General features: G+C 42.0%; 1 long non-coding RNA gene across 1 annotated transcript; it reads left to right on the top strand.

Moving 5' to 3' along the window:
* The first annotated feature begins 4,755 nt into the window (after window positions 1-4,755).
* Window positions 4,756-11,233, top strand: LOC144149217 (uncharacterized). The gene is made up of 4 exons (XR_013318235.1): window positions 4,756-4,866; window positions 4,924-5,092; window positions 9,547-9,591; window positions 11,139-11,233. It is a non-coding gene; the product is annotated as an uncharacterized LOC144149217 (long non-coding RNA).
* Window positions 11,234-11,514: the final 281 nt, after the last annotated feature.

Raw genomic sequence — 11,514 nt, 5'->3', positions numbered from 1 at the left:
GCATCAGTAGCTTCTTGACGTAGTTTGAATGAGTGAAGGACACAAGGCGCGTTCGTAGCCCATGCTCCCGTCCCGGTTTGTAGAGCACTGGGAAGAGCGTCATGTACCTCCCCTTGCGGCCAGGGAGTTGTGGGATCGAAACCGGGCGCGGCCTAACTATTTCTTTTTATAATGGACTGCGCTGACGTCAGCCCAAATGCTGATGGGCTGAAAATACGTGCATTCGCAGTATAGTGCAGATGGCAGACAACGAAAACGAGGGAGGAAGGGACACAGCCACGAGCATGAGATGCTTCGCATCTAAAAACTCGTGGTTCCAAGACCTGCCCGGATGACACCATCGAAATGGTCCACGAGAATGCCGAAGACGGTCATGAAGTTATCTGAGGAACCGGGTACCATGTTCTAGAGACCTTCTATTGGGCTGGTCTCCGAGGTGATACGAAACGCCTTGTGAGGTTTTGCGATGGTTGTTAATAGACCAGAACTAACGAGCTAGCCAGACAGTGCTTTGACAAGTGTTAGGCTAAGACGCTCGCCGTCATGTCGTTCACACTAGCCCCACTTCTACGTCAGACTGCAGACTGTGTGAGTGAAAGAACCTAGCGAGTGAAAATGTCCAGCTTTAATGAGATAAAGCTGTAAATAGCTTAGCGATGAGCCTAATAATATAGACGGATGAGTTTCCTGCTGAGCAAAGAAAAGAGAGTGCCAACCGTGGTGTCAAATAGGTTAATGCTATTTAGAAAGCTAACGTTTCAAACCGCCTGCCCAAAAGAAAGTTTCAATTTGTGTGGTGAATTTGCTCACCCCTTGGGTGAAAGCGTTCATGAGTGTATGCCCTGGGACTTTCTCAATTTGAATACTTCTGAGCAGAACATTAGTGTTTGGTTATTTTAGTGCTCCCAAGTCTTCGACTCGACCCTCTTCAGCGATGCAGACTGTGCGTGGATAGTTCTGCACTACAAAACGTCCACTATGTAGGGGTCATTGAGACAATGTGGCCGAAAGTCGAAGAGTGCAACCCCCACGCAGCAAGACCTCTGGGCAATTCCCAACGGGGTATTAACCGGAGTACCCGAGCGAGAACGAAGTCTGGCATGTGTGGCTGGCGGAAGGTCTGGTGGAACGTCTGTCGCTGTGAACAGTCCCGGTAGGAAAGACGCCAGTGCCATCCGAGAAGACGAGTTCCGGACGCAGCACAACCTGCTCGGCCGCCCGCTCGGCGTCCTGTGTGTGCGTGACCCGCGTTCGAGTGTGACGGAAACCGGTGGTCCAAGTAGCTGTGGGGCAGCAGCCGGGGCCCGGCTGGCATTACTCACGCTTGCGAGGGTGAGAACTGGCATGATCGCGGCACTATTTACGAGGCGATGCTGTTGCGTTGACAATGTCCGGCCGCATCAAAATTCCCATGGACGACGTTCCGATTTCTGCGTGTCTATCGTTAGTGTTGGGTGAGCCGTCCCGTGCAATGTTATCGTTCCTTATGCAATATCCATGTCTCTTCGTTTGGCTTCAGAACTAATCCCCTGCGCGTACCTCTGCCTTATTTTCTGTTTCAAAACCTCTGAAAGACCCGAACGTGGCCCACCCCTTCACAATCTAGTATGGCGAGATAAATGGAGCTGTATGTAAAATTCTGGATTAATATTTAATTTATGTGAGATAAGTGAAAAGATAAACTTGATTTGCGCAATCTGCCTCCTCTTTTTCAAAGTTATATTGTTGTTATCCATGAGGCATAAAGGTGACGCACCGCTGTCAAAACAGTTATAAATAAATCGGACAGCTTCCTTTGTACCATATCTAGTTTATGAAAAACCCTTTCTAAAAATGGTTCCAGAGCTGCGCATATGTGTTCCAGTTAAGGCCTCACAATAGAATCATAGGCTAGTAACTTCGCATGACCAGGTGCGGCTTTTTGTTTGTCTTTAAAACCCGAGCTTTCTAGACGCTGACCCGCAATTTTTTTATGACTGGACAAACTCAGACGGTTAGTTATTAAAAGCCCAAAATATTTATATTCCTTCACTTGTAAGAAAACCATAATATGTACTTTGGCAGGCGCCTCCTAGGTGTTGTGAAATCGCCACCCCCCTACCGGACAATGGCGGCCGCTACAGCAGTCTGTCTTGATTTTACCAAACCAGGCAAACCGCTTCCGCTCACTGACTATCCAGAGTCACTGTTAATTATTGATAGTAACGCTGGATAGTCAGTGAGCGGAAGTGGTTGGGCTGGTTAGGTAAAATCAATACAGACTAATCACTTGCAGTTCCACAACGAAACCAGCTGTATTGGACGGGAGCAGTCTGTCTTGATTTTACCTAACCGGCCAAGCCGCTTCCGCTCACTGATGAGCCAGCGTAACTATCAGTAATTGACAGTGACTCTGGCTACTCAGTGAGCGGAAGCGGTTTGACCGGTTAGGTAAAATCAAGACAGAGTGCTCTCGCGGCAGCCATTATCCGGTAGGGGGAGGGGATTTCACAATCCCTACGAGGCGCCTGCCAGTGCTTTTAGTTACTTGAAACAATACAGATTTGTCACAGTAGAATTCCATAGCCCATTTCACACACCACTCAGAGGCGTGATCACGCATACATTGGAGGTTAACGTGGTCACAAGGGGATAAAATACTCTTTAAGTGTACAAAGTCTCCAGAAAATAATTTTAAACCTGTCTATTATGCATCAATACACTCAGTGGTACCATTATTGTAAATCAAAAACAGTACTGGTCACAGTACGCTGCCCTGAGGAACACCAGAAATTAGGGGAGGGTGCCGGACCTGGAGTCATTTATTGCAACAAACCACTTTCGATTATATACATAGCGCTAGATTCCTTTTAGGGGGGTTATTGCAAGGACAAATAAGCTTGAGGATACGTTTACTGTGCGGGACACAGACGAATGCTTTACTAAAGTCCAGAAACCTGACGTCAATTTTTTTCACCCATATGAAGTGAAGAAGGGAATTCGCGAATATTGGCAATGAGCTGGGTGAGTGTGGATAAGCGTTTTCTGAATCCGTGCACCAAAGGCCTGAGAATATTTTTAGCTTTTAACAACTAAACAATAACATTGGATACTACGTGTTCAAACATCTTGGGCGTGCTAGACGTCACAGACATCGGGTGATAGTTGTGTGCCTGTGGGCGGTCTCAATAGTTAAAGGTTGGCCCAAGACATGCCATTCGCCTGCCATTAGGGATTTTGCAGCAATCGAAGGATAGCCTAAAAAGATGAGTAAGAATGTGTCCTTATGGTTTAGGGTAACGATGCAGAAAGGCATTGGGTATATTGTCACGACCAAGTTAAGAATAAGTTTTGTGATAGAGTGAAATATTTATAACACCTCCAAAAACTATGAAGTCAAAAGCTAGATTTGGAAGGGGTATATAAACGACGTACTTTCTTGGATTGAGGAGAATACGGAGTAAGAACATTTCTTGAAGTGGTTAGCGATGACAGCTGAGTCACTCGTGAGTCGTTAATGGATATATGACCGGTATTTTTAGTTGAAACGCCTAAGTACCACCAAAACAAATCGGGACAGTGCTTGGTAAATTTTGGGAGAGTGCGCAAGAAATGTTGCTCTTTGCCCTTAGGAAGAATTGCTGCAAAAGTTGTCAACCGAGTTAAAGGGATTGGAATGGCGCCGTTTGCACGTTTATACTTGCGATGTAGCCGCATGATTTCCTTGATATCCACGGATTGTTTTGGTTGGTGCGGTGAAGCCTGGAGGGAACATATATGTCGATGCAAAAGTGAATGGTAGATTTTAGGGTATTCGACAAAATACCAACTAAACTGGGAGGTTGTCACAGAAGTTTCAAAGAATGTCTACGATGGATTGGTCATCTGAATGACAATAAATGTTCGCAGTTTGATCACCTTGCTTGGGGTGTTCTTTAATACCCCCTATAAGACAAAACAGCAGCACGCATTTTTGATTGGATATAACATTGTAACAGAAACTGTGAACGCAGGCGGGCTTTAATGAAGGAAAACTAGGTCTAATACTAAACGGGCATTACCGACTACTTTTGTGTAACCGGAAACAGTTGTGTTATTTTTGAAGTTCTATAAATATACTTCACCGGATTGGTGTTTCTTCTAACAATGTTACCTTCCTTTATTGTGAAAACTAAAACGTAAGGTAGCACATTTATTTCACCTTTTTCTGCGTAATTTTAGAATTTATTAAGAAAGTATGGTATGTTTTAAAAATTATCAAATGTTTTTTTTTGCCAAAACAGAGACGTGTTTTTTTTTAATATTTCAAACGCGCCAGACAATTTGGAAGTCAGAACACTGCCTTGATCTTTGATTACGCCAACAAAGCGTACGTAACAAAACGTGTAGTAAAGATCCCACTCTCACCAGATTTACCATGAACCGATTTACAAAAAAAATATAGCTCGGCTCTAGAAAATTCTTTAAGGTGTTAAACAGGTATGGTTAGCGAATAAGTTGTCCATTCAGTGACTATAAGAAAAATACATTATTTGGATTTCTAAGATTTTCATTCAGGGGACACGCTGATAACCCCTTGTCATTTCGAACGCTTCTGCACACTGACCTGGCGTTCTTTTTCGGTCTAAGTGAAGCTTTTCTTCTGCACCTGGCATGTACTTGCACCGCCCGTTGAAATATGCAAGGTTGAAGAATGATTGATTTGCTCCAAATCTTTTTTTTGCTGCATGTAGCTTGCGAATCTCTACCTGTACAGACCAACAAAAACGGCCCTTATTCTGAGAAATTTATATATACTCCCGAGAGCGACCAGTAAGATAACAATAGCAAATGCAGGATTTCGATGGCTTGTCAACGTAGAGGAACACGCGTTTTCCCAAAAGAAGGGTAGGATTGTCTTGTGTGGTTGTTTTTTTTGTGGACGAATAATCGTTTTCTTTACAGGGCCCCACGTATGACGAGTGCCCGCTTTGGATCCTTTAAATGTATTCTAAAATAAAAGAAGGACTCCTCCTAGTGTTGCCCCCACAACGTTTCCACGCACATATCGGCTGCGTCATGAAGGCCGCCATGTCTGCTCTTGTGCTACTGTTATGCGTGTTGTCAGCCACATGTAAGCTCACATATGTTTCTTGCCGTAGACGTATCGTAAAATAAGCGTGTGTTGTTTTTGCTCATTTATGCATAAAATAGGCGTAGGGAAGTTTGGAAATCATCTACGCTCAGTAGCTTCCATTAAAATATTGTTGTCAATGTACAAGTTCGTTTTTCGTCTCCAAGGCCACAGTTACCTTAGCCATCAGTTCCTCCGTCACCCACTCGAAACGTAATGACACACAGGATCTGGAGTATTTCGTTAGTCTCATTATTCATATGAAAGCTCCAAAATTACAGACACGCGAGGCCCTTGTCTATCAGTCAAGGCGTGCGCACTTACATTCGTTACAAAGCTATAAAGTATTCCCTTATACACAGCTGATATCTGTTCCTCTAAAGCAATATACTAACGCTAGAGTTGATCCAAATATTCAATGTCATTAACATCACCATAATCGTAAGAGACGTATGCGTCGTCATAGTCCCCCTCATCTTCATTATCACCGCATCTGCGTCAAGTGAACGACTTGGACATGTACACGAGACCGCCGACCGATTCTGCCCAGTACCGTCCGAACTGAACCTGCGTCCTAATATTTGTTTGTCCCTCCATCTAAAATATGTGCATACCTTTCATAGCCCCATCTTGGGTAGCCGCTTTAAATGTTGCTCTTGGAACGTCTGACCACTTTTATAAACCTGTAAAGGTATGGTACCAACTTTCTGATCCTTGTTGACCACGAGAGAGTTTATTTTTCCGAAATATAATAATTGTAGATGGATTACATACATAGTTAAGGGGAAGAGGTTATGTGCATTTCAGTGGTACATAATGTAGCTATGCTGGAGAAACTTTCTGCGGTGAAACAGTAGACACCGCACAGAAAAACATGCATTTAAAATTTATTCAGTACAAAAATATTTCATTGTATCGTGTCATTTGGTTTCACGTAATAAAACTGTAATTCTTTATTCATACCAAGTCGCACGTCCGGCATACTAAGACGCGGATATAGTTTCAAGCGATGAGCAGTATTAATGCAACTTTGCTTCATAATCAAACCTGCCAGTTTTTTATATGCATGTTTAAAAAAAGCTTCCTGAACGTGTTTTTCCCGAAGGACTTATGACAATTCGACCATCGCTAAAGACAACGTAGAAAGTTGTACTGTTGCGTAGAGCAATATTAGAAATTCCTCGTCAGTCTTGTTGAAGTAAGCTCTGAAAACATTACCAGAATTTTTAACCATTCCGGGTGGTTTCCCTACTCCCCAACACGAAAATCAGCAACTCGCTGGCCGAAACCATATCTTAATACCCGCTCGGTAATACTTCATTACTAAATCTTGCTTGCTGTCGGCCCCGAATTTCGCACAGAAGGTTGGTCATGTGTATACCTTTTTTCGGAGAAGATTCAAGGATACATTTACCGTGAGAGCGCTGATGGTCGATGAGACAGGTTTTCTGCTTTGTTACCTTCACTGAAAATGGTCGTTTCACGCACATAATTTGGAAAAAAAATAGAGTTTTTCATAAGGTACCTCTTTTCGAGGTCCATTCTATGATTTCAACATTCCGTAATTACACAGTATCTGTTTTAAACTTCAATACGATGCTCACAAACACCAAGAGTTTTCAATTTTTGTCATCTCCTCTATTCAGTTCTACCAACCGAGGATATGCGCTCACCCTCGTTAGTACACAGTGACAGTATGAAATTTCATAGTGCGTTTTTAATATGAAGGTGTATTTGCGAAGGCCTAAACACCAGTACAAACGCATGTAATAATGAATAGAAAATACTTACTCCCAACATTCGGATAACACAAATGCCGAAAATATATTGCGAGACCAATGCTGAAGAAACTAGAGTTAAGATGAACTGCGAGAAACAATGATAACATTTTCGTCTTATCAGAAATTTGGCTTATCACATGCTGATCTACAAAAAAGAATAGGAAACACACCCAGGTGCAGGAAAATGTCCTCCCTCAAGATTGTGAATGAAGTTCCCTTACTATAAAGAAAAATTACAAAAAAAAAACATTTATTTGAGAGCGTAACTTTATAAAAGACGGATTAAGTGCTCTCGCCTGATATTATCAAGTCCAAACGGTGACAGAGATCTTACAACCGCTGCCTCAAGCAGCAACGCAGAAGAAATACAGAGGAAGCTCCTCTATTTCTAAGCAACCACATGATTCGAACCAATTCGAACTCACATGCTCCGCCTGAGAAAGACCATGGGTCTAGACGGCTGCTTCGTTCCTGAACACGAACTCTCCGTGTCGTTTTTGTTTAGATTTTTGTCTTCCTATTTGTGCGCCTCCCACCTCCAGAGCAGAGCTGCCACAAAACTAGCCCCGCTCTTTCTTTCTTTGGCTTGCCGCTGGCTCTAAGGGTTGAAGGGTGGGAAAAGTGTTAGTTCGATGTGCTTGTCTTTTTGTCTCTCACCCTCCCTTATTCCTCAGGGCGAATCAACTAGGCACTGTGGCCTTCTTTTACATTTCTTTAGCTCTCTTCTTGTGAATACCCCGCCGCACCCCGCCAAGGCTTCTATCTTCGCTACCCAGAATCGCTTTTAGTGGCGATCACCCCGAATGCTCTACGTGTTAATCGAAAATTTCCTGTGAGGGTGTTCCCCTTAAGCGGATTTTTTGGCATGAGTATATAGAAAACCAAACAAACGTTCCCGGCTGGTTCGTCATAAGCAAGAACTCGTCTTTACAGATTTCTTCTTAATGCTAGTCCACTGGGAGGTGCGTAGTGTCGCCAATGTTGGCTCGCTCTATTTAAGCTATCCAGCTGGTACCTCATAGCAATGGGAATAACTCAAAAGCCAAAATTGCCATCAGTGGAAAATTGCATCTACAAGAAACTCGTCCTTTTGTGCATATATGAACAATATTTGCAGGCTAAGCACACGCCTTGAAAACAGTTTTCCACAAATTCTTCGCAAAGAGTCTGGGAACTGGGGAAAGGGAAAAACAATAAGCTGCAATCCAGAAAAATAACTGAGAAGGTCGTTGTGCAGTTTAAGCGAAATTTACAAAATAACATGCGAATCACTCTAGTTTGCATCGTAGAAAGATTTTTGTAGTACCTGCAACAGCATCGCACTGCAATAAGAGTAACAAAGACTACACGTTTAAATAGGCTGATCTTCAGATGCAAACATAATTACCGCACAGTTGTACTAAATGGGGTTTTGGCACCGCAATAAATCGCAATACAGCAGCGAAACAACATACATTCAGGATTCGTTAGACACCTATCACAGGTATTTCAGTTCATCCCACAGAACAGAGAAGCTACAACAGGTTTTTGATTTTGGATATATTTCATGCGTGCAAAAAAGAACATGCATGAGGCGAAAGCGTTTAGCTTTAATAATTCTGCTATAGTTTTATTCATCATGCTGGTTACGTGAATGCTCCAATTTTTTTCATGGCATACGCTTACGCTCATGTTTTCACAATTGTCGAGATTGTAGTACTTCTTCGTCTAAAAAGCTATTTAGGCGCATAAAAAATTCACTTGATGGAAATGCATGCAGGCACAAATACAACAAATCTCTTTGGAGAGTGCTAGTAATTACATGGCGCTCATTGAATCGAACGCCAGAGATTTAAAAATAGGCATCAATCACCGGCTATTGATTATCACTTGATATTCATTTAGGAGATGAATAAACTAACCGTTAAAGTACCTTCTGAAAATTCTACCTGTCCATTATTATCTTGTCATTAATTATTATTACACTGATTACGCGATATTTCTTTACAAGAGAGAAATGGCTAATGCACGGGATTCAGGTTGCTTACACGTTTCGTAAAAAAAATTATTTGCTGTACACGCATAGTGAACTACAAATAACATCGCAATAAATACGGCAATGATCCCAATTTTGTTACAAAGTTCGGGCAAGCAAACATGTTTTTTTCTTTTTCGATAAATCAACGATTCATTATTAGCTTTGAAATGATGATTCCGCAGTGCCAAAAAAATAATATTGTCGGTTATTTTATAAGGAGTATTTAAACACAAATTACAATGCTATTAGTCTGTTAAATAAAGTGTACGCAGACTTACCAAGTGTCCTCAGATAGCTCCTGTTGATGTAGCATTCAAATGAATTGTTGGTCTACGGACGCCTCTCTGGGAATAACGAAATCACATGTATTACGCGTATAGCAGAAGTGATCATTTTAATACCCAACGCAAAATTATAGCGTCTCGAGGAATAAAATAACACATAAGAAAATGTTACCGGGGGGGAGAGTGGGGTAGTAACGTTGTTGCTATTATACTGCTGTACCATAATAATAACTTAATAACTTTAGGGCTTAGCGATTCTTTAAAAGAAAAAATAATTTTCATAAATTATGGGTCACCTAACTCTTGTAACATAAGCGGAACAGATTTGGTAGAGTTGTCAACTTTTGTTACAATTTTCTGACTTTTTTTCAGGGTCAACCGTACATTGCGATAGCTTCTGGGATGATGATTGGTGGGGTAAGTAATGTTTGAAAATATGAGTTTATTATTGATAGTTCGAAACGTGGTTGCGGTAAGAATTGGCGAGTTATTGTGATATTACGCAGATGTCGCCAAAGCACAATATCGGCATTCAGTCAAATAAAAAATAATGTGCGTAATGCGGCAATTTCCCCCTAAAACCAGCGAAATTATGTAATTTTTTTCATTTTTTTGTGCAACCATTCCAAAAACAATTGTAATAAGCAGGTACATAAAGTTCGCGTAGTATGTGTACAAAAGGTCTTTAGTCAAACAGCTCACAAAACAATGTTCTCCTCCTTATCAAAATTACTGCCCGAAATATCCAGTCTGCTTTCCTCCGCATATAAGGAGAAGGTCTTCTGTGCAGTGTATTTTAGGCCAGTGAGTTCAAACCATAGAGTTGCATACAATACAAATAGAGAGAAATCTGGCGCTGCGACCGTACGCCTCCATGGGCGTGAGGGGTAGTTCTGGATTTGGCTTGGCAGACGATGGCCTGTGGAAGTTGCTATGAATTTCAGGTAGTTTCGTTTTCGTTTTTGATTTACATGAACGCATTTGCTTACGCGGGGTGTTGGGAGAAGCGATGAAAAATACGTTTCTCCTTGAATTGCATGCCTCGCGTGCACTGACGCCACCCTGAGTGGAATGTTTTATAACCAGAGTTGCCAACTCGGTGGGTTATCAATTCATTGCCGCACAGCGAGCACGAAAACACAAATGACGGTGCTCTGTGCGGCGAAGTTGTCTGCGAATTGGGAGTTGCGGCGCTGCTCATTCGGCAGAGCAATGTATTGTGAAAGCTGACGACCGTAGCGAATTCCTTGGGACAGCCGCGCCTTTCAAGCGAACGCCAGCTCCTACAGCGTAGAACAGCAGCACCGGCGGCTAATAGGAACACATCTTGATTAATGTCGCTAATTAAGGCAAGAACTTCTCCAAAATCGGTTTCTTTTTTTTATGAGCACAAAAGTTTCCTCTTCCTATTGCAAACCACCAGGGCCTAAACTTACAAATAGTTTTTAAAGAAGTATGCGTCATTCTGTAGTTGGGGGCAAGTGGCAAACCTGTTCCACAAACCTCCTAGACTGTGCGTTTTCTTCTTTTTTTCGCGCCGTTTTATTTTGTACAGAACCAGGTTTTTGTCACTAACTTTCTACTACTAAACCGGGCAATACGATTTTGTTTTGTAAATCGTAAATACGATTTTTTTTTGTAAAGCCATAGGCCCGTTTCGACCCAACGCCATCCGGTTCCAGAAATACCCATCTCATTGAAGCGTAAGCGCCGCTGCCATGTTCGCGTTCACGCTAGTGCCAGTTTCCTCTCTAGTTATTTGTATAAAACTCTGTTGTTCAAAAAAAGTAAGGTTGTGTAATGTTTCAAATCACAACAAACATGCGTAAAAATATCGCCAAGTAAAAGTTCACTTCTCTAGCCATGTTCTCATAATATAATATGAATAACCATTGTACAAGTCGCTGGTAAGGATATTTCTCATTGGAAGAAATTGCAAATAAGCTAAATATATTATCCCGCAGGTGGAGGGCGACGGGACGTCTGCTATCGGCGACCGAGCACTGGTCCATGTAGGGCGTCTTTAGAGAGATGGTTCTACCTACCAGCAGACGGCAGATGCTACCAATTTATTTATGGAGGATGTGGAAACAATGGAAATAACTTTCCCACATATGAGACCTGCATGCGGCGCTGCAGGTGTAAGTATGCTTTTTATTTTTATTATTTGGTTATTGTTAAACGTTTGGCATCTCGCGACATTTTACCTCCTCACCATAGAATTGAATTTACAAGATTGTTTCCCTTGGTCTACCATCTACACCTTATTTTTGAAGTTGTAGGTATTTACGGGTGCAGTCAATAAATGATCACTATATAAATTTCTGTATTGAAAAGTTG

This window comes from Haemaphysalis longicornis, unplaced genomic scaffold, assembly GCF_048455015.1.
Source record: "Haemaphysalis longicornis isolate Haplotype H1 unplaced genomic scaffold, Haemaphysalis longicornis Haplotype H1 scaffold_8, whole genome shotgun sequence".
Taxonomy (NCBI): domain Eukaryota; kingdom Metazoa; phylum Arthropoda; class Arachnida; order Ixodida; family Ixodidae; genus Haemaphysalis; species Haemaphysalis longicornis.
Note: the sequence above shows the minus strand (reverse complement) of the source record. Positions and strands in the feature narration are given on the sequence as shown.